The 21,653-nt window shown below is 39.1% G+C and overlaps 2 long non-coding RNA genes across 3 annotated transcripts in view; one reads left to right on the top strand and one right to left on the bottom strand.

Moving 5' to 3' along the window:
- Positions 1 to 298: 298 nt before the first annotated feature.
- LOC131424048 (uncharacterized) lies at positions 299 to 18,577 on the bottom strand. The gene is made up of 3 exons (XR_009226453.1): positions 18,522 to 18,577; positions 9,166 to 9,235; positions 299 to 1,335 (listed from the first exon to the last, which is right to left on the bottom strand). It is a non-coding gene; the product is annotated as an uncharacterized LOC131424048 (long non-coding RNA).
- Positions 18,217 to 21,653, top strand: part of LOC131424049 (uncharacterized) — an 18,690-nt gene continuing 15,253 nt past the window's right edge. The window contains exon 1 of one of the 2 annotated variants that reach the window (XR_009226454.1): positions 18,217 to 18,543. This is a non-coding gene — a long non-coding RNA (uncharacterized LOC131424049). Of the gene's footprint in view, positions 18,544 to 19,883; positions 20,176 to 21,653 lie in introns of those variants that run through there. The other variant, XR_009226455.1, reaches the window with a different exon arrangement.

Below are 21,653 nucleotides of genomic sequence, written 5' to 3'. Positions count from 1 at the left end.
AAAAATTGTATATATTTACAATATGTAATGTTATGTTTTGATATACTCATACATATATTATTAAATGATCCAATCAAGTAATGTTTTCATCATCAAACACACTATTTTTTGTGATGAGAACATTTAAGATTCACTTTCTTAGCAATTTAATATATATATATATATATATATATATATATATATATATATATATATATATAATATATTTATATTTAGTTGTTGATGGACCTTTATTTTAATTATTTATATGTGGTGCTGATAATCAAAACCAGTGCCTCACACATGCTAGGCAAGTGCTCCACCACTGAGCTATAACCCCAGCCCTTTCTTAGCAAGTTTTGAGTGGACAATACATTATCATTTACTATAGTCACCATTCTATACAAATAGATCTCTAGAGCCAAGAATAAGTCTTCTCATTTATATAAATTCTTAGGCAGCAAATGAGAATAAAAATTCAATGTCATGATTGTTCATAACCTTTTTTTTGGTGTAGATTTTTCTTAGCAAGGAATCTAGTCATGTTGACTGGATTCTTATAGTCTATTATTTGATATACTTTTTAAAAAGCCTGTCAAACATGACAATGGTACAGTGTGTGTGCTTGTGTATATCATACCTGTTACCTTGTTACCACTTCCAGGAAATGTCTTCTTGCCAACAGGACTTAGAGGAGGACACAACATCTATGTATTTTAGTCAACTTTTTCACTGCTATGACTAAAAGATCTGACAAGAACAATTTTTTTCTTTTTCTTTTTTTTTACCATATGATTTATTTTTTTTAGTCATACATGACAGCAGAATGTATTTTGACATATAATACATACATGGAATGTACATACATCAATCATATTGTCTATTCTAGTCTGCTGCCCTTCCTATCCTCCTACCCCTCCCCTCCTCTCCCATCCTTTCTCTCTATCCAATTTAATGTGACACACTTTTTTTTCTGACAAGAACAATTTTAATGGGGCAAAGTTCATTTGAGGGTTCATGGTTTCAGAGGTTTCGGTCCATAGATAGCCTGCTCCATTCCTCAGGGTTTGAGGTGAGGCAGAACATCATGGCAGAAGGTGTGACAGAGGGAAGCAGTGATGATCAGGAAACAGAGAAACTCCACTGCCAGATACAAAATATACACCCCAAAGGCACACCCAGAGACCCACATCCTTCAGCCTCACCCTACCTGCCTTCAGTTACCAATCAGGGGATTGATTGATTGGGTTAAGGATCTCATAACCCAATCATTTCTGCTCTGAATGTTCTTGCATTGTTTTACACATGATCTTCTGGGAGACACCTCACATCCAAACTATAATATCTATAGCTCTCCTGTAAAAGCAAAAAAAAAAAACAAAAAAAACCACAAAATTATCATTAGTGTTTTATATTTGAAGATCAGAAAAAAAAAACTCTATTCCATAGCAACCTATTGGTCAGAACAGATACATTCACAGTTCTGAGATCTGTTTAAGAGAACCCTTAGTGTATATATATTCTCAAACTATGAATAAGGATTATAAATGGTGAAATGAAATTGAATTTGCTAGGTTCTCGTATGCTTCCAGCCCTCGATTTTAATAGTACTGCTTCTTAATCAAAGTTCATAATCTCCCGAACTAGACTGTGATCTTCTAGAATAGACTACCCTTTTTGTCCCTCTTTTCTTTCAGTACAATGACCCTGGCCAGGTTTACAGACTGAACTCGAAAATACTGTTATCTAGTATGTTACTGTCTGATACTGTGTAGATGTTACTGTTTCATATCTACTCTGTGGCATAATACTAAGTAGTTTTGTTATTGTGGTTTTGAGCTGAGCCAGTAGAATGCTTTTGTAATTGTGTGTCAGAGTTTCTGGTGCTTTTTCCAGGAAGCTGGAACTGAATTATTTTCAGAACTTTTATATAACTTAGTCTATCATCTTTAGTCCAAGATTAAACAAATACCGTATGTGCCTATGGCCTACATTATACAAAATGTGAAAGGGTTATAGCTGAAACACTCCCTAAGTGGCTTTCTGCGGCCAAGAATACTTTCTGGAATTATCCAAAATATATGATGAAGCCAAAAGAGGTTTTTAAACACACCCTTTCTTCCCCTTAGGGTTTTCCCTAAGTCATCCCTTCCCTGTCAGAGCTTGCTGCACACACAGAGGCACAGCACTTGACAGGTGTTAGGAGCTACATTAGCCACTCATGTAGTTGTCTAACCCACTAGACTTTGTAAGTGCCTCAAGACCAGGAACCCTCCCCTTACCTCAATACCTCTTCTGGGCCTGTTTTTTGACCTGAACAGAGGGGAAAAAAACCCACAGGACCCAAAAGACTGAAATAAGTAGTCTAAGTGGAGCAGAGAGAGCAGCCACAGCTTGGGGTGACATAACAGAGCAGTCATGGAAGACCCATGGTGAAGATGTGTTCTCATATTCTTACAGGTGAGAAATTTCAGACATCCCTCATTTTATTGTGCTTCTCAAATATTGTGGGCTTTCTGTGTTTATTTTACAAATTGTAGCAAACCCATGTCAAGCAAGCCTGTTCAAACCATTTTTTCATGTGTCTGGGTCAAATGTTGGTAATTTTAACAATATTTCAAGTTTTTCCATTATTATTATTTCTGCTGCAGTGATCCATGATTAATGATCTTTGATGTTACTGCTGTAGTTTTTTGGGGGCACCATGAATGTCCATCACATAACAGGCCAACTGAGTCAGTAGGCCTTGCCTATGTTCTGACTGCTTCACTGACTGTTATTCATTCCCCATTCCTCTTCCTCTCCTTGAGCCTCCCTATTCCCTAAGACACAACAACATTAAAAAGAGTTCAATTAATAACCCATAAAGGCCTGTAAGCGTTCCAAAGAAAGGTAGAGGTTCAGGTCTCTCACTTTAAATAAAAAACTAGAAGTGATTAAATTTAGTGAGGAATACAAACCAAAAGCTGAGAAAGGTTGAAAGCCAAGTCTCTGGTGGCAAACAGTTAGCCTAGCTGTGAATGCAAAGGAAAGTTCTTGAAGGAAATTAAAAGCGCTACTCCAATGAACACACAAGTGATTTAAAAAAAATTTTTTTAAAAAAAAGCAAATAGCTTATTGCTGATGTTGAGAAAGTTTTAGTGGTCTAGATAGAAGATGAAACCAGCCACAACACTCCTTTCACCAAAGCCTCACCCAGAGCAAAACCAGCTCTCTTCAAATCTGTGAAGGTGGAGAGAGGTGAGGAAGCTGCAGAAGAGAAGTTTGAAGCTAGCAGAAGTTGATTCCTGAGGTTTAAGGAAAGAAGCCAAATCCATAACATAAGGTACAAAATGAAGCATCAAGTGCTGATGCAGAAGCTGCAGCAAGTTACCCAGAAGATAACTAATGAAGGTGGCTAAACTCATGTAGATGAAATAGCCGTCTATTGGAAGAAGGCACCTAGGACTTTAATAGCTAGAGAGAAGTCATGCCTGGCTTTGAAGCTTCAAAGGACAGGCTTTCTTGTTGGGGGTAATCCAGTTAATGACTTTTAAATTGAAGCTAGTGCTTACTTCCCATTTACCAAATCCTAGGTCCTTAAGAATTATACTACATCTACTCTGCCTGTGCTTTATAAATGGAGCAAGCCTAGATGAATTTTAAGCCCATTGTTGAGACCTACTCCTCAGAGAAAAAAAAAATTATTTTCTTCTCCTCCTTCTCCTCCTCCTCCTCCTCCTTCTTCTTTTTTCAGATGGGGTCTCACTATTTTGCCCAGTCTGGTTTCAAACTTGTGAGCTCATGAACTCATGAACTCAAGTGACACTTTCTTCTTGGCCTCCCAAGAAGCTGGGACTACAGGCATGTACTACCTCGCATAGCTAAAAATAGATTCTTTAAAAAATATTACTGCTCATTGACAATGCACCTTGTCTCCCAAGAGTTCTGATGGAGCTATATGAGATTAATGTTGTTTTCATGTCTGCTAACACAACATCCATTCTGTAGCTATATATCAAGAAATAATTTTTACTTTCAAGTCTTATTATGAAATTCATTTTATAAGGTGATAGCTGTCATAGATAGTCATTCTTCTGATGGATTTGAGCAAAGTAAATTGAAAACCTTCTGGGAAAGATTTATCATTCTAGGTGCCATGAAGAACATTTGTGATTCATGGAAGGAGGTCAAAATACCAGCACCAACATAAGTTGATTCCATTAACATGAGGGTAACCCTCATGGATTGCATTGAGGGGTTTGAGACTTCAGTGGGGGCATAATAGCAGATGTAGCAGAAATAGCGAGAGAACTAGAATTAGAAGCAGAGTTTAAAGACATAACTGAATTGCTACCATCTCATAATAAGACTTTTGTGGGTGAGGAATTGCTTTTTATAGATGAGCAAAGAAAGTGATTTCTTGGTGAAGATGCTGTGAACATTGTTGAAACAACAACAAAATACTTAGAATGATAACTAAAATTTGTTAATAAAACAGTAAGTAGCAGGGTTTAAAAAGATTGATTCCAATTTTGAAAAAAGTGCCAATTGGATAATATGGTACCAAATTCCATTGCATGCTATGGAGAAAACTCTTTTGAAAGAAGAGTCATTCAATGTGAAAGATTTCACTCTTGTCTTATTTTAAGAAATTGCCACAGTCATGCATCATTCAGTAACCCACCACCCAATCAGTCGGCAGCCCTCAACAGATCCTCCATCAGCAAAATGATTATGGTTCACTGAAGGCTCAGAAGATCATTTGCAATAAAGGATCCTTTCAAATAAGGCATGTCCATTGTTTGTTAGACACCAGTGTCATTTACACTTAATAAACTATAGTATAGTATAAATATAAGTTTTATCAATCAATCTGTGATTTGTTTTATTGTGATATTAGCTTTATTGTGGTGGTCTAGAACTGAAACTCCAGTATCTCTGAGATATGCCTATGTTAAATGACAACTGAGGATTTTTTCCCCAAAACGAATAAAGTACAATGTGTTACCTACAGAACTTACAGACATGAAGTTTTCTTTACTTATTTGAAATTTCTCTTAAAAAGGGAAAAATAGTAGTAATCATGTAATAAGAATATTGGGAGAATGAAATGAAAAGACCCACATACATCATTTAACACTGTCTCTGGTACATGGGAAGTGATTAGTGATATTGGATATTATCATAATTCATAGCATCTAATTAAAATAGAGCTTTCTTATGTCACTAAGAAAAATTAATTGCCATTTAAACTTTGACATGATGATTTCTTATCACCAAAATTATTTTATATTAATTGAAAAACTTTTAGACTTATTTAGGCAGATTTTTAAATCATATTTCTTTCCTATGTTATATATAAAAAGTCAAATCATTTCAAGTATTTTAAGATACTAAAAGTCCTAAAGAACTTATGTTCAGAGTCTAATTCCTCTAAATCATTTTTCTTTGCAGAGACATTGATTTCTGTTTTGTTTTTTTTCCCCCTCATGGTGGTGTTGTCTGTCACATTAGGAGTGTTGGAAATAAGAAACGCAGCATTTCTAAAATGTGCCCCTCTTCTGGATCCCAGATTCTCTCTCAAACCACTAACACCCACTCTCCTTGTGCTTGCTCCATCTTACCAGAAAGTATCAATGGAAGTTTTTAGACAACAAATACATTCATATCCGCCCCCCCACCCCGAACCCTCCCCCAACCCTCCCTGCACCCCCCCGCCAAATTCCTGCTCTTCACCTCCTAACCTGTTTCTTCTTCTCATTTCTTAACCCCATGATTGCAGTTCTTCAGGACAAAAATCCCTGGAGTCCTCCTTGGATCTTTTCTGTCTCTTACACCCCATATCCAATTCAATGAGGCTTTAAATCCAGAATCTGCCCTCCTCTGCTGCTACTGTTCTGGCCTGTGGCCTTACCATCTCTTCATCTCTTGCCTATAATTATCTCTTAACAGGTTTTTCTGCTTTCATGTTGGCCCCGCTACAATCCTGTTCTCAACACAGTGGCCAGAGCAAATCTTGCAGTACTCAGTCAGACCATATTTCCCCTCTACTAAAAAACCATTCCCATTTCACTTACAGTGAAAGTGTTTGCAATGGCCCCCAGGTCTACAAAATTGAGGCTCCCTGATTCCCCTTTCTCCGTCTTTCCTCATGTCTGTTGCATGTTGCTCCATACTTCGCTGGCTGTTTCTCAGTCTTTCAAGGTTTGTCCTTCCCATGGGGTCTTTGTGCTAGCTCTTCCCTCTTCCAGGTATCCTCCTCCTCTAGGCCTGCACAGTTAGCTCCCTCATCTTCTTCTAGACTTTGCTCAAATCTCATGTCCTCATCAAAGCCTACTTTGACCACCCTGTTAAAGACTGCAATCTGAACCTCTTCCAGCCCCAGTACACCTCATTCCCTCTAAGCTATTCTGTATTTTCCTTATCCCAGTATATAATATACTATATACTATAAAATTTACTTATGTATGATGGTTTATTGTTTATTATGTCTTTCCTCAGAAGGGTAGAAGCATTTTGATTTGTCCACTGATATTCCTGAGTGCTTGAAACAGTACCTTATAGGCATTCAAATACGTTTCATAAATCACACCGAATTGTGATAGGCCCTATGACTGAGGCCACACAAGTGCCATGGGGATATAGAGATAGCCCACACAAAAAGGAGGTTAAGAGAGACTGAGAGTCAATGCCTCAGTTGAACTTTTAAGAATTAAAGGCTGAGGCTGGTAAAAGAACTAACAATGAAATCAAAGGTGCAAATATTCCCTTGGTGTCTTATAGCTGGGCCTGCTATAACAAAATACCTTAAACTGGATGATTTAAACAACAAATGTTTACTCCTCACAGTTCCAGAAGTCCACAGCTCTAAGATTCTGCTAGCCAGAATAGCAGTTAAAGAAGTTTACACTCAATATCTTTAGAAGGAAATTCTATGATAGAGGTTTTTCTCCTTGGAAGTATTCTTTTAGTGTATACCAGGGATTGTATTCAGAGTTAAAGTGTTTGCTATATTAGTACCTGGAATGAGACATAGACCTATTCTTGAATCAGCTTCTTAACTTATGATGTATGATTTATGTGTTTTTAACAATAGGTGCCATCTGCTAGCTTCATATGTAAGTAATTATTCTTGATAATTAGATGTCAAGCTTAGTTGTTTTTAGCTGCTGGAGGATTGTATATACTGTCAACATGAAAATATAACACATTTTAGAACTGTGCATTCTTGAAAATGTTTGCCTGTGACCTTTAAATTTCAATGGGTTGGTGCTAAGTCCCTCTTCCTTCCCAGTTTTGACTCTGCTTATAGAATGGCCTAAACTCAGTCCCTCCCTGGCACACAGTAATCAAAATACATTGTTTAAATGACTGAATCAAATAAATTTTGATCCAGAAGAAACATAGTGTAAGTCTTAAGGACTTGTGAAAACAGAACTTAATGCACTGTTTTGTGCCTGTGAAATAGGGTTCATCATAGTATTGACCTCAGTCTTTATGAGTGAATGTCATATGAATTACTCATGTAAAGTCTTTGGCACATTTCTTATATTAATATGTTTAATAGTAAAACTTATTTTATTAATAGATTTTATTTTTTAAGGACAGTTTTAGACTTACAGAAAAAGTGAACAGTTAATACTGAGAATTCCTAGACAACCCTCCCTGTTCCATACCATCTAGTTTCCCTATTATTAATATCTTAAATTAATATGGAATGTTTGTGATGATTAATGACCTGCAAATCAGTGTAACCATTATGGAAGTGGTATGGAGATTCCTCAGGAAACTTGTAATAGAACCACCATTTGACCCAGCGATCCCACTCCTCGGTTTATACTCAAAGGACTTAAAATCAACATACCACAGTGACACAGCCACATCAGTGTTTATATCAGCTCAACTCACAATAGCTAAATTATGGAACCAACCCTGGTGCCCTTCAACAGATGGATTGTTAAAGAAAACGTGGTACATATACACAATGGAATATTAGTCAGTTTTAAAGAAGAATAAAATTATGGCATTTGCCAATAAATGGATGGAGCTGGAGAATATCATGTTAAACAAAATAAGCCAATCCCCAAAAGCCAAAGGCTGAATGTTCTCTCTGATATGCAGATGCTAATTCACAGTAAGGGCAGGGGCTAGGGAAGCATAGAGTTATTTTGGGTTAGGTAGAGAGGAGTAAAAAGAGGGGAGAGGAGTATAGAGACAGGAAGGATAGTAGAATGAATCAGACATTATTACCTTATGTATATTGTGATTCTACATAATGTACAGAGAATGAGCAATTATATTCCATTTATGTATGATGTGTCAAAGTGCATTCTACTGCCATGTATAATTAATTAGAACAAATAAAAATATAGAATTTTTGTGATAATTAATGACCAATATTGTTTGCATCATCATTATTACCTAAGGCCAAAATTCATTCAGAACTCCTCAGTTGTTGCCTAATGTCCTTTTCTGTTCCAAGATCCTATCCAGGATACTTATTGCATTTAATTGTGTTATCTCCATAGTCTCCCTTGGCTGCGACAGTTTCTCAGGCTTTTCTGTTTCTGATGAACTTGAGAGTTTGAGAAACACTAACCAGATACATTGTAGGGGCCCTCTCTGTTGAAATTTGTCTTTGGCACATTTTAAGACATCTGAAAGTGTTGATTACTGTTATTGCTTAGTTTTCAGATTAAAATGTGAAACAGAAGTGTAATGTGGGTGGTGGAAAGTTTTGTTGAAGATTCATTATTGAAAAGAAATATTGATTTTTTTTAAAGCTTGGTCAGTTTATCAGTGCTGAAAGAACTGTTTGGATAAAATTCGGCTTGCCCACATCCAACCTTCCATCTGTCTATTCAATTCAGTAAATATTTGCCACGTCCCTATTATGAAGGTAGAAGATATTGGATGCTGGGAATTCACTGACAAACAAAACATTTGTCCTCATGGAACTTCAAGTCAAGTAGGCAGACAGTTAATAAACAACTAGAGAAATAAAAAATATGAAAGATAATTTGTAAGAAGTACAGAAAATGAAATATCCTTATATTAAAGAATATATCAGGGGCTGGGGATGTGGCTCAAGTGGTAACGCGCTTGCCTGGCATGCGCAGGGCACTGGGTTCGATCCTCAGCACCACATAAAATAAAAATAAAGATTTTGGGCTGGGGATGTGGCTCAAGCGGTAGCGCGCTCACCTGGCATGCGTGCGGCCCGGGTTCGATTCTCAGCACCACATACAAACAAAGATGTTGTGTCCGCCAAATACTAAAAAATAAAATGTTAAAAAAAAAAATAAGCTTCACTTGCACTTGGGGTGAGGAGAACATCAGTTAAAAAAAAAAAAAAAAAGAATATATCAGTAGGTGCGAGAAAGGGAAACTAAGATCTTTTATTAGTTAGATGCTAATCTTTTTTGTTGTTGTTTTCTTTTTACTTATATACATTCTACATGACAGTACATATCATTCATACATGGAGTATAACTTCCCATTCTTGTGGTTGTACATGATTCAGAGTTACACTGGTAGTGTATTCATACATGAACATATGTCTGATTCATTCTACTGAGTTAGATTCGAATTTTAACTCTGAGAGATAAAATAATTAAAATAAGGAACTTAAACAAGATAGATATTTTCATGTTCAACATGTCAGGGAGTTAGCCCAGGGCTAATATGGAAGTTTTGTAGTGTCAATATCCCAGGCTCCTTCCATCTTGTTGCTCTGCATGGATTCTCTCAGGATCAGCTCATAGCCTAAGACAGCTTCTAGAGCTCCAGCAGTCACAACTGAATTCCAGCCAGCATGAAATTAAGAGGGACAAAGACCTCCTCCCTTTTCCCTGTCTGCTTACTTCTTGAATGCCAGAACTCAGTCAAAATGGCCTCACCCAGACCCCTTAGTTTTTACTCAGGTGGGCATGTATATCAACTAAATATCAGCAGTTTTGTTGCTATAGAACAGTGGTTCTAAAACTATAGCAAGTCATCTGTAGGACTTGTTGACATACAGATTGCTGGGCTCCACGCCTAGTTTCTCATTTAGTATAGGGGACAAGAATTTGCATTTTTAAGGAATTCCCATGTGCTGCTGATAATGCTCATCCAAGACTACATTTGGAGACTCATTGCCATGAGCCTAGATACTGGGGCAGAAGTCTTTGATGCAGACTGTCATTTGGTCTTTGATCATTTACATTACTGAATTGAGATGAGGCTTAATGAGGTCAAGTATCTCATCTTTGATGTATAAGTTCTGGGTAGCTAAACACAATTTAGTCATTTTGGTATTAGGTCCCTGTTTTGGTTATCTTATGGTTACATAATAAACTTCTCCAAAGCCCAGAGGCTTAAGTAGTTATTTGCTTATGCTTCTGTGGATCTGCAATGTGAGCAGGACTTAGTGGAGAAGGTGTGCCTGTGCTGGAGCAGGCAGGTCCAACATGGTCTCCTCACATGCTTGGGCTGTTAAGAGCGGGCACTTTGGTCTGCTCTTTGAAACTCTCTCTGGCAGAATAGCCTGGACTTCCTTACACAGAAGCTCCAATATATCAAAATGGAAATTCAAAGTCTTCTTGAGGCCCAAGCCTACCAGTCATTCTGAGTTCATCTTGCCAGATTCTATTGGTCAAAACAAGTCATGAAGCCAGCCCAGATTCAAGCAGAGGGGAGACCATGGTCACCTATTTATGGGAGGAGTGGCAAAAACACATGGAAAAAAAGCATGTAGTTGAGAGGAATTACTGCAGCTGTCTGCATGGTCCACCACAGACAGGAACTGGAATGCCAATATTATTATCATACAGACACAGACTTGTTATTCACTGGGGTTTATCTCTATCAGGACCAGAGTGTAATTTGGAGAAAACACTTCCCATAGAAAAAAAAGATAGAAAAAAAAGTGTGGCCAGATCAAATGAGGTTTTAGAAAGTTTTTTTGGTTATTGAAAAATCTTTCCTATGCCTTCATTGATATGAAAATTCAAAAATGAGGATTGAGAACAAATTCTGGAAATAAGCTCATAAATAACTTCCTGTTAGCCTTCTTTAAATACATGGCTATTTTGATTGAAAGATGGGGATTTCAACTTTTGAAAGCCAATATTTAAAAAATAATGTCATCCTACCCAGAGAATGTGATTGCCACTGTGAAAGAGGTCAAATTTATAGTATATTTTTATATGAGGTATTGGTTAGGATGTGGACAGAGACTCCTCTTCCCACCCCCACCCCATGGCATTTCTACACACGCTTGAGATTTCAGAATGCAGGAGTGAGTCACTGATTGTTTTGAGCATTGCTCACTTTCACTGCACTCTAACACAGAAAGTACTTCTGGGAAGGACAGGACAGGAAATAAGTAGCACTACAGTATGAATAATTTAGAACACTCCTCTGTGGAAGAATTCCGAGAGTCCCAGAAGCCTTTGGAGGAAGGGGATGCCGAGAGGCAGGCAGTGCATGGGGAGATGGACTGGTAAGGGCTGAGATATGGCTCAGTGATAGAGTGCTCGCCTAGCATGTGCCAGGTCTGGGGTTCCATCCCCAGCACCCCTCCCCTCCCTGCAAGAAAGACTTCTAAGTTACAAGTCCTGAGCCCAAGTTTCTCTGTCTTACAGGCTGCTGCTTAGGAGATGCGAATTAGGCTTATGTGATGCTAAAACAACCAATTCTATATCCTCTGTTCATTTTGGATAGAACCTTTTGTTCCCATCATATGATAGTTTTTCTCTCTTTGTGGTTTTCCTCCTAAGCAATTTTCTACACAAAGTCTTTCTTTACTTTTAATATCCTATCTCTAGTAATGGGCTTTGAGGCTTTTCTCCTGTAATGTCTTTAAGCTTTTTTGATTTTGCTTTGGAATGAAATAACTCTTTCAGTCCTCAGCCCTGGCACTCAATGGGACCTCTGAAGTTGCTGGTCCACTGTGGGAAAATTCCAGCCTGGGCAGAGGCTGTGTTGTTTGTTCACCAGGTGTCAGACAGATCACAGAGCGGGGCTGCTCACAGCCTGCGCTTTCTGGTTTGAATAGCAAGCTTATTTACTTCTTTGACTTTTTTAAAGGGTGCCCAGTCCCTCTTTTTAATTTATGCCTTTACCCGGTGAAAACCAAATTCAACCCCAAATTGTCACATTCGAGGAAGTTGCTTTTGTCTGAGGAGCTGATAGAGCACTAGGCCGTGATTTTATTATTTCCCCAGAAAGCAAGAGCCTGTTCTGTGGTTCGAATGAAAAGCTCTGTGACTAACAGGATTCTTTATTCTTTCCTTTCTTTTTTGGATTACATTTCTCTCCTCCGCTGCCAGGTCACTTCATGACGGCTCTCCGGCTGAAGTGATTTATCACATAGAATGAAGAAGTGGGAATCGTCTGGTTTCCTTTTCCCCGCTCGCTAAAGGCGGCGGGGCTTCTATTCCTGCCATCAGGGCAGGCAGACAGCCCATTGCTTCGGTTGTGTGAGCTGAGGGAAGGAAACTTGACTCATAACTACTGTGGTTCTGGAGAAGTCCCCCGGCATGTTGGGCAGCGAGCCAGTGGGTGCAGTCTGCCTTCTGGTACTCCCGCCTCAAGCAAGGGCTTTGGAAGGCAGGGCTTAGTTTTGTAGCCAAACTAGAGATGGAGGTCCTTCTGCAGTAGTCATGGGGATCTACTCAATATGGATTTTATAGTTAGCCGAAAAGTAAACTGGAACTTGAGCAGACCGGGCATTTTGCCTCTTTCAAGACTCTGCCTGTGTTTCCTCCTCCTCCTCCTCCCAGCTGGTTGGCAGGATCCCTGGGGATACCTACAGGCTGTTGAGAACTTCTCAGGATTGGACACTCCTTAGTCATAGATGAGCACGTTTTTGAAAAGATGTGGCAGTTTGACAAATCCAATTAGTAGCTTACTGTCAAAACAATAGCTGAAAGAGCAGGTGATAAAGCATCTCTAGACTTGACAGCTTTAGAGGTCCATCTGCAGAATAGGTGAGCCATAGACAATGAATGGGGAGAGTGCAAATTTGCTAATACATCAACAAGTAGAGAACAAATGTCAGTGCAATTCCTGGTATCCTCTTGGAGAAAACTCTGCTTAGGAGTTCTCTGACTTCCAGGCTCTGTGCATCAGCTCCATTTATATGCCTAGAAGAGCCCCAGTTTCTAAGCTGGTCATATCAAGTAGGAGTCTGTCAGCATACTAGGAAAGTATAAACTGGAAGAAAGAAGCCATGCTGGGGATTTGAAACAAGAGGGTAGTGAATGCAGAGAACTGGTTATATAGGAGCTAGAAGAACTGAGAAACCAAACAATGGCTGGTGAAATCATCCAAAGCATAACAACAGCAGGAAGCTACAGCTTCTAAACTGGAGGTCAATGGAGGGAGGCACTCTTATTAAAGAGGAGGAGGCACTAGGGTCAGCTGGAGGAAAACTACTGTCTTTGGGTAGCTAAAGCTGGGGAGATACTGATATAGTATCCTGGAGAGGAAGAGGGCTCTCAAGGTTCTGTTTCTGGGATCCAGAACAGAGCAGGAACATGCAAGGACAGGCTCCTGTGGGGAGCATCATGCAGTGTGTGTATATGGAAGGGAGCTCAGGATCAAGTCTTATTGGGTGTGAACTTAGTGTCTACTGTTGTGGGGGTGACTCCTGGCTAGCATGAAATCTACAGTGGCAGCACCTCCAGCCATCACATGATCTGGTACAGTTAAGAGTTCCATGTAATACCACATTCTTATAGGAACATGGGTCACATGGGTGTATATGCCTTTATTGAAAACTTGTTGAACCATCATATTTAAATTGTACCTTAATAAAATGTATGTTAGCATAAACATACAAGAGTGTTATGCTCCAGCGTCATACTGTGTTTGTTACTTATAAACTATTACGAACTGAACTGTCTCCTTCAAATTCATTTGTTGAACCCCAGCCCCCAGCATGACTGTATTTGGAAATAGTGCCTTTAAGAAGGTAATAATGGTAAACTGAGGTAATAAGGGTAGAGTCCTATGTTAGTAAGCTTTTTGCTGCTATGACAGAGTAGCTGAGAAAAACAGTTTAAATGAGAAAAAATTTGTTTTAGTTTATGGTTTCCATCCATGGTTGGCTGGCTCCATTGGTATGGGCCTGTGGTGAGGCAGAACATCATGATAGAGAGGGTTTGGTAGAGCAGATCTGCTTACCTCATGGTGGCAGAGACGGAATGAGGGGGAAGGAACAAAATACAGTCCCCAAGAGTACATCCCTAAGGACCCACTCCCTTCAACTAGGTCTCATCTCCCACAGTTTCCATCAATTCCCAATAATGCCATCAAATGGATTAATAAGGTCAGAGCCCTCATGATCCAATCACTCCCCAAACCCTACCTCTGAATACTGTTGTCATTGGGGACCAAGCCTTGAACACATGAGACTTTGAAGTGCATTCTAGATCCAAAGTATACTGGGCCCTAATCTGATAGGACAGGGTGTCCTTATAAAAAGAGGAAGAGAAACCAGAAATGTCTCTTTCTTCACAAGCACATAGTGAATAGGTCATGTAAGGACTCAGCAAGATGGTGGCCATCTGCAAGCGAGAAAGACTTCATCAGAGACTAACCATGTTGGCACCTTGATCTTAAATTTGAGCTTCCAAAACTGAAGAAAATAAATTTTTGTTGTTTAAGCCACCTCGTTTGTGGCATTTGAGTTATGGCAGCTGGAACAGACTAATCCACAAGCTATATGACCAAAAAAATCATGTATTTTTGTCACCTTCATTTATTAATCTCAAGAACAGAAATGATGAAAGTTCCCTTCCTGCAGGATTTTTGGAAGAATTAAGTGTAATATGAATTTAAAGTCCATAACATATAGTATGACATGTAGCCTTGTTATTTATAACCTTCAATTTTTGCTTTAGTATCCCTGCTCAGAATTCAGGGTCTTACTTTCAGTTAGATTACTGTCTCCTAAGTTCCCAGCCTTGCACAGGATCTCCCTAGACCTCTCCCTTGGATTCTGCTTTTGACAACCTCTGGCCACCATTTAAGGTCTTCCTGGTGTCACTCAGAATTGTTATTTGCTTTACTTTTAGTTGTCTCTACTCCATTTGGTAATGTCATCTCCACCCTGAGAATATCATGTTGTTACAAGTAGGTGCTTTGGTCCATCCACCTAGTGGCCCATGTCTGAGCCAACATTTGAATCCATTTCCCATAATCCCATCCCTTCCAGTCCTGGCTCCATCCCACAGCATGTGTGCTGAGGTTGGTTGGTCCAGCACATGTCCCTCCTTCTGTAGCAATTAGGCTTCTTACACAGGCTCATTGACTTATGGCAGCTCCCAATTTTCTGTCCATAAATGCATTGGGCTAGAAAGAGATATAGATGAGCTTGCTTTGAAGCTGCATTTTGTAGGGCAAGCATTCCCTTTTAGGATGTGTTATTGAAACTTGGGTTGTGGGCTTATTTGGGTTGGATTTTGGGGAAAATTATATGTGCTCATGTGAGGGGCCATGGTCACAGGCCAATCAGATACCGTCTCCTGACATCAGTCCTTCTCTTGGCACATTGTTACTGGTTTCATGCAGGCATTGGGATCTATGGTTGTCTATCTGAATTTTGTTAGGTGGGTTGCAAACAGTGGTCATCAGGTTTACAGTGACTCCTTTTGCGTACTAGTTTTCTATTGTTGTAATTACAGAATGATGCTACCTGGTTATAACAAGTTAAATATTGAGAAGTTTATAAAGTACAAGGGATATATATGTCTTTCTTACTCTCCTTTGTTCTGACTCTTCTCCAGAAATTACTATTGGTGATTGTGTTCAGTTCATCCGTTCAGATTTTTTCCTATGCTTAGATGAATAGACACTTTCACACATGAACCTACTTTTTTCTCTCCACTATTATTAAAAAGAGAGTGAGTGAGGGAGAGAGAATGGCTCATATTTCAATTAGGACTGTTGTTTGCAAGTAATAGAAACCCTATGAGAAATATCTAAAGCAAATAGAGGAATTCCCTGTTAAGAGAATTTAAACCACAGGCTTCACTCTTTTCTCTTGTTTCTGCCTCTCTCGAATCAGCATATTCCACAAGCAGGAACTATGGTCACCAGAAGCTGTCTGGCTCATAGCTTTGGGTTTCCCCCTGTAGAGGGCTGGTCCTTCTGCCTTTAGTTCTAAATGAATTGTTTCTAAGAAGGACTTTGATTGGCCTGTTGTATTGTTTACACTACTTTTGATTAGAAGCAACTGAAAACCCAATTTGGAGTGGCTTAAACAATAGGAACTCATTCTTTTCACAGATCAAGGTGTCTAGAGTTAAGTGGTTGCTTGTGATCCAATGCTGCCATTATGGATCAACTTTTCTGTAGTTCTCTAAGTCATGCCCCCATGTTTGCAATGGATAAGGTAGCTGTAAACATCATGTCTTCACTTGAACAATGGCTTCTGTAAGCTCTCTCAAAAGCAAAGCCTGAGGCAAAGGCTTGTATATAGTGAGGTGGGTAGGTGATTGCAGGGTGCAGGATCAGGGACCAGGGGAAAGAAGCAGGGAAAGAGGGCCAGTTAATGAGAGGAGTGACTGTGCTAGGGATGACTGGCACTCAGTCCTGCTAGGACCTCCAAAGAGACTCTATGAAATGTATTTTAGAATCATTATCCTGGGGAATCCAAGATTCTCCATCCCTTCTGTCCCCAGTTAGACAATATGACAATGAACACAGCTTCCTTCAGTATCTACATATATACAGCACATACAGTTCATAGCTACATCATATTTCACTATACAGATGAGTTACCCTTTGGCCATTCTCCTATTAATGGACATTTAAGTCACAGTCCAAGTTTTATCTCAAGTTGCCATAAGCATTGAAAGGGGCATGGCTTTGGTTAGGGTTTTGATTCTAAGACCAAGGGACCCCGCTTTTATTCTATTTCAAAAATTGGCACATTTAAAAATATAGAAAATTTTATCTTGCCAAAATACAATTATCTCATACTAACCTATTCAGAACGAAAATAGAAAAGAGGTAAAAATAGCTTCTAAGTAGCCAAATAGATGACAGAGCCAGGAATTCCAGATGGAGTTGGCAGTTCTGTGTGCAATGTCACTCTGGCTTTGTCTTAAACCTCATACTCTTCATTTGTGAAAGAGAGCTTTATTAGGATCCCATTTAACCTCATTTTATTTAAAATTCTAACTGGATTGGTATCCTAGTAACTATTTCCACAGCAAAGGAGAAGAGAAGGAAGCCACACTGGAAAAACCAAAATAAAAAAGTGACCACAGATAGAAAAAAGAGGAGGCAAAAGACAAACAAACAATGCAACATCAAAAACCTTTTTAAAAATGTCATGCACATGCAAAAGAAGATTGGTGTTCTATCTACTCCATGGGAACAGTAAAAAACTAGGGTTCACAGTCAGAAAGAATCGTTAAAATTGCTTCCACAGTGCTCTTTTAGGCAAGGAAATGAATAATTTATTTTAGGCTATTATATCTTTTCATGCCATATTGACTCAGTATAGTTCTTCTTTTTGTGTAATATATTTTAGGGAGATTTTTCAGAAGTTTGGTTTAAAAAGATGAAAAAATAAAGTTGATTCTCAAAGCTCTGGGGAACTTCACTCTCCAAATAACCCTTTTCTACAGAGTTTTAGCAAGAAATTTCCTCCAGTGGGAGGGATCCAAAGCCACTGATCTTGGGCATTATTAAAGCTTCTTTGAGTCTCAGTTTCCTCTTCCGTAAAATGGGAGTAACAATAGTGACCATCTCATGGGGTCATAGTGGGGATTCACGTGTCATTCTATATAAATTGGTCAATAAATATGGTTGTGACTATTGGTGGTGATGATGCTTATGATGTTTTAAAACTGAAGATATTTTGGAGTCTAGAGCTGGCACCAAGGAGCAGTTCGGCCTCTTCCTGTGTGTCTTTAAGCAACTCATCCTCTCTTATCTTCAGATTTCTTGTGTACAAATGAGAATAATTATAGTTAACTAGTAGGTTTGTCAGGAGGGTTGAACCAGATAGTTTTACAAGTAGTATGTAGCACAGAGATGGCACACAGAGCATAATAGCTATTATTATGAAAAGCAAAAATTGGAAAACCACTCTTTAGTTTACTTACATGCCACAAATATAATCCCAAATAATATTGTCCATTTCCATGTTCTTTTTCTCACTTCTGTGCCTTAAGCATTGTTAATATTATTTTTTGAATTATAGGCAAATTCTGAAACCAAGAATTCCAATATGATAGCCAATACTTTTGTGTTTCTATTTTTTAATGCCTAGATTTCAGGGGGTTTCAGATCTGGAAACTTGAAAATCATTTTGTTGCTGTTATACAGATTTTTTTTTGCCCATATTAAATTTTAATTCCGAGTCTGTTTTTGCTTTTCCTTTATTTCTACCTTTTTCCCTCCCCTCACAACTTCCTTCTGATACTCCTGTCTTTGTTTTCTTCCTCTTAATAATCAGGTTGCCTTCAAACTGTTTCAGAAAACTCCATGGCATGACGGACTAGATCTATTTTGTGGAACAGCAATTCTGAGAATGCCATATCAAAGCTAGCACCTACCTTTTGGCTTCCATGAACCCGAGTAAGTGATGATCTGCTCCATGAAGGCTGCCATTGCTCCAGTTATTGCTTTCACTTTCATTTCTGCCTAAATGTTCCAGTCTCCAAATGCACTGAATATTAATTTCAGGTTGCAATCATTTTATCCTTTTAAACTCACATTTCTTTCTTAAATGCAACTGTAAACTTGTAGTTTAGATTTTGTTTTGCTTGTTAAGTCCTTAAAGATGATGCTGAACAATTAAAATCCAATTTAGACTGGCAAAATACTTCAATAATATAAAATGGTATTGTTTTATGGTCAAGTCCTGACCATACAGAGAAGTTGTTTCAGGGAAAACAAACAATTTTTGCTTGGATTCCAAGACTATTTTATTTGGTATTGAGGGAGATTGAATTATCTAGATTGTCTCCAATAAAGAGGATTCTCACTTTCTGAAAATATTAAAGCACATGAACTCTTGAATATATTATTAACAATTTATTTGTAGAGAATAAAGATACAAATGCATATTACCAGTTAGTGCATGGTGCTTATTATTTCTTCTCTGAAGAATGGGGAAGGTCATTGTGAGGTTTGGGGAGGTTAGGGAGAGAATCACTTGTTCAGGCATGTTTAATAAGGCTCTGGGAAGGGCAAGAATGGGAGAAGGGAGTCCCATGAACTTGCAGCTGGGAGAGATTTGTGGTCCACCCCTTGTCTTTTCTAGGGAGCAGGGGCACAGTTTTGCATATCCATTTTCAGGGAATGAGATGGCATAATGGCTAAGAGCACAGGGTCTTCAGGCAGACAAAGCTGGCTTCAAGAGCCAGCTCTATCATTTGCCAGTTGTATGAACTTTCATAAATAATTTCACTGAGCATTGGTTTCTTCATCTGTTAGATAGGGACAATAATGATACCTTTCTTTCAGGGTTCCACTGAAGATCAAGGGAGAGAATATTTGGCACAAGGCCAGGCACAAGTTACACTAAATAAATGTTTAGTATTGTTATGATTCTTTTAGTATTATATTGCTTTATTATTATTATCATCAAATTTTATAATTTAATAATGTAGTTTAGTTGAAGAATAAGAATTTTATTTCTTCCTCCAAGTAGTCATGTGATCCTTGACTTTACCCTCCACCTTAAGATGGGATGGGCTTAGTTTCTCTTATGCATTTTTTTCATCCTATTTGCTGGAATTTAAGGAGAATAAACCTTTCTGTTCCATTCCAATCCCAATCTTTTTTCTCATCCACTTAAATGCAATAAAACTCTGCTTGAGGTAGATTTCATCAGCCATATGACAGCAGAGAAAAGTGGTTGCTTGCTCTTTCCATTTGAAATGTGGATGTGGGCACAGTGGAATCCTGTTGGAAGAGATAGTGTTCTAGAACTCTCAGGAGCCTGACTTCTTAGGTTTGAAGGACTCGGTGCTCCGAGTCTTTGTAGGGGTGATTTTTGTTTTGAAGCCTTGGGTGTTTGATAGGCTGATTTGGTCTGGTGACTGGGGACTCCCAGATGTCTGTGTGACTTGCTGGGTGCTTTTTCCTCCGTGGTTACCCAGACTGCTAGAAGGTGAAAGGAACACTATGTCAGTCCTTTTTGGCCTTTGTCAGCTGCAAGGAAGCAGAGAGAAGTGAATGTCAGCCTCTGGCTGACACTGAGAGGTAAGGAGGAAACAGAAGCTTGCCAACAAACCTGGGCAAGGTCAGTACTGGAGCTGCAGGGTTGAAATCAGAGTGTGTCTGTGATCTTTCTGGCTCAAATGATCTGTTATTGTGCCTGCACTTCAATAATCCAAGTTTGTGAATGTTATCTTTAATTTACAGAGTTCTTTCTTATATACCAACTAGTATGGTCCTCATAGTGTTACCGCTATTGATCGGTGACGAGTTCTTGCTTCCCCAATGTTGAAGAATAACACCAAAGAAGCAGGCCGAGGCAAGGTCAGAGTAAAAATTAGAAGTTTATTAAAGGACAGCAGAAAAGACTTCTCCCGGAGGAAGAAGGGGACCCAAGAGGTGGAATCCGTGGAAGGGATGTTGTCTCCCCTTTTTATAGTTCTTTCAGTGATGGAATGTAGGTGGGAAGGCCCGAGGGGTGGGACACAGGTGGGCCAAAGAAGTAATCTGGTCAGGAAGGACTTCTGAGTCAGCACCTTTTTGCTGGGGGCTGTTCATTAACATTTCTTTGAGGTGGACTTTGGCCTAGGGCCTTTTCGGGACTTCATTAACATTCCATGAGTTGTCCTGCGTTTCCCGGAATCATTGCCAGCATGGCCTCCATTTTAGATTTCACTCGGCATTAGACCCGATTTATCTAACTACACTGACTACCTAACTTTAAATCTGGCTTCAATAGCAGCCTCATCCGGGAGGCCAGGGGCAGTCTCAGCCTATTTTACAGAGAAGAAAATGGAAGCTTTCTTTCATAGATTTTCCTAGGCCACGGGGATGTGTGAACTAGGACGTATTTCCTGACTCCAGGTTCCACTGTTCAGAGTGTTTTGGGCTCTGCTGAACTTTCCTAGGTAAAGACAGTGCTATGGCTTGTGGCCTAGTGAGAGAATCTCTAGGTGCTGAATTACTTCTGCTATTCTGCATGCATTTCTAAAATTCCTTTAGTTTGGATTAATCAACTAGAGGTTGGTACCTCCCTAAGCCCTCTCTTACAAATGCAAAGAAACCTTAGAAGAGTAGGTCAATTGTAAATGGTAACTCAATTAACATCCCTCTTGGAAACCAGATAAGATCAAGGTAGTTAGGGATGTAGTGTTTGTGGCAGATTGGGAGAGGAAACCTCTGGAATTTAATGTGCTGTCTGAGAAGGTAGGGCCTGGGAGGGTATACTGTTTTTTTTTCTTGCTGTGTTAAAAATTTCCACAGAGTCAGTTGCTAAAAAAAAAAAAAAAACACATTATCTCTGTTTCCATGGATCAGGAGTCTGGGTACATGTTATCTGCTTTCTCTGCTCAGGGTCTCATAAAACTGCAGTCAGAATCCTGGCTCTACTGTGTTCCTTTCTGGAACTGGAAATCCTTTTCCAAGCTCACATGGTTATTAGCAGAATTCAGTTCCTTGTGGTTGATGGACTGAGTTCCTCAGCAACTAGATGCCAATTGCAGCTCCCCACCACGTTGTTCTAT

Source organism: Marmota monax, unplaced genomic scaffold, assembly GCF_021218885.2.
Source record: "Marmota monax isolate L192 unplaced genomic scaffold, Marmota_monax_Labrador192_F-V1.1 WCK01_AAM20220418_F8-fsc00095, whole genome shotgun sequence".
NCBI classification, from domain to species: domain Eukaryota; kingdom Metazoa; phylum Chordata; class Mammalia; order Rodentia; family Sciuridae; genus Marmota; species Marmota monax.
The sequence above is the reverse complement of the archived record's forward strand: the minus strand, read 5'-3'. Positions and strand labels throughout refer to the sequence as shown.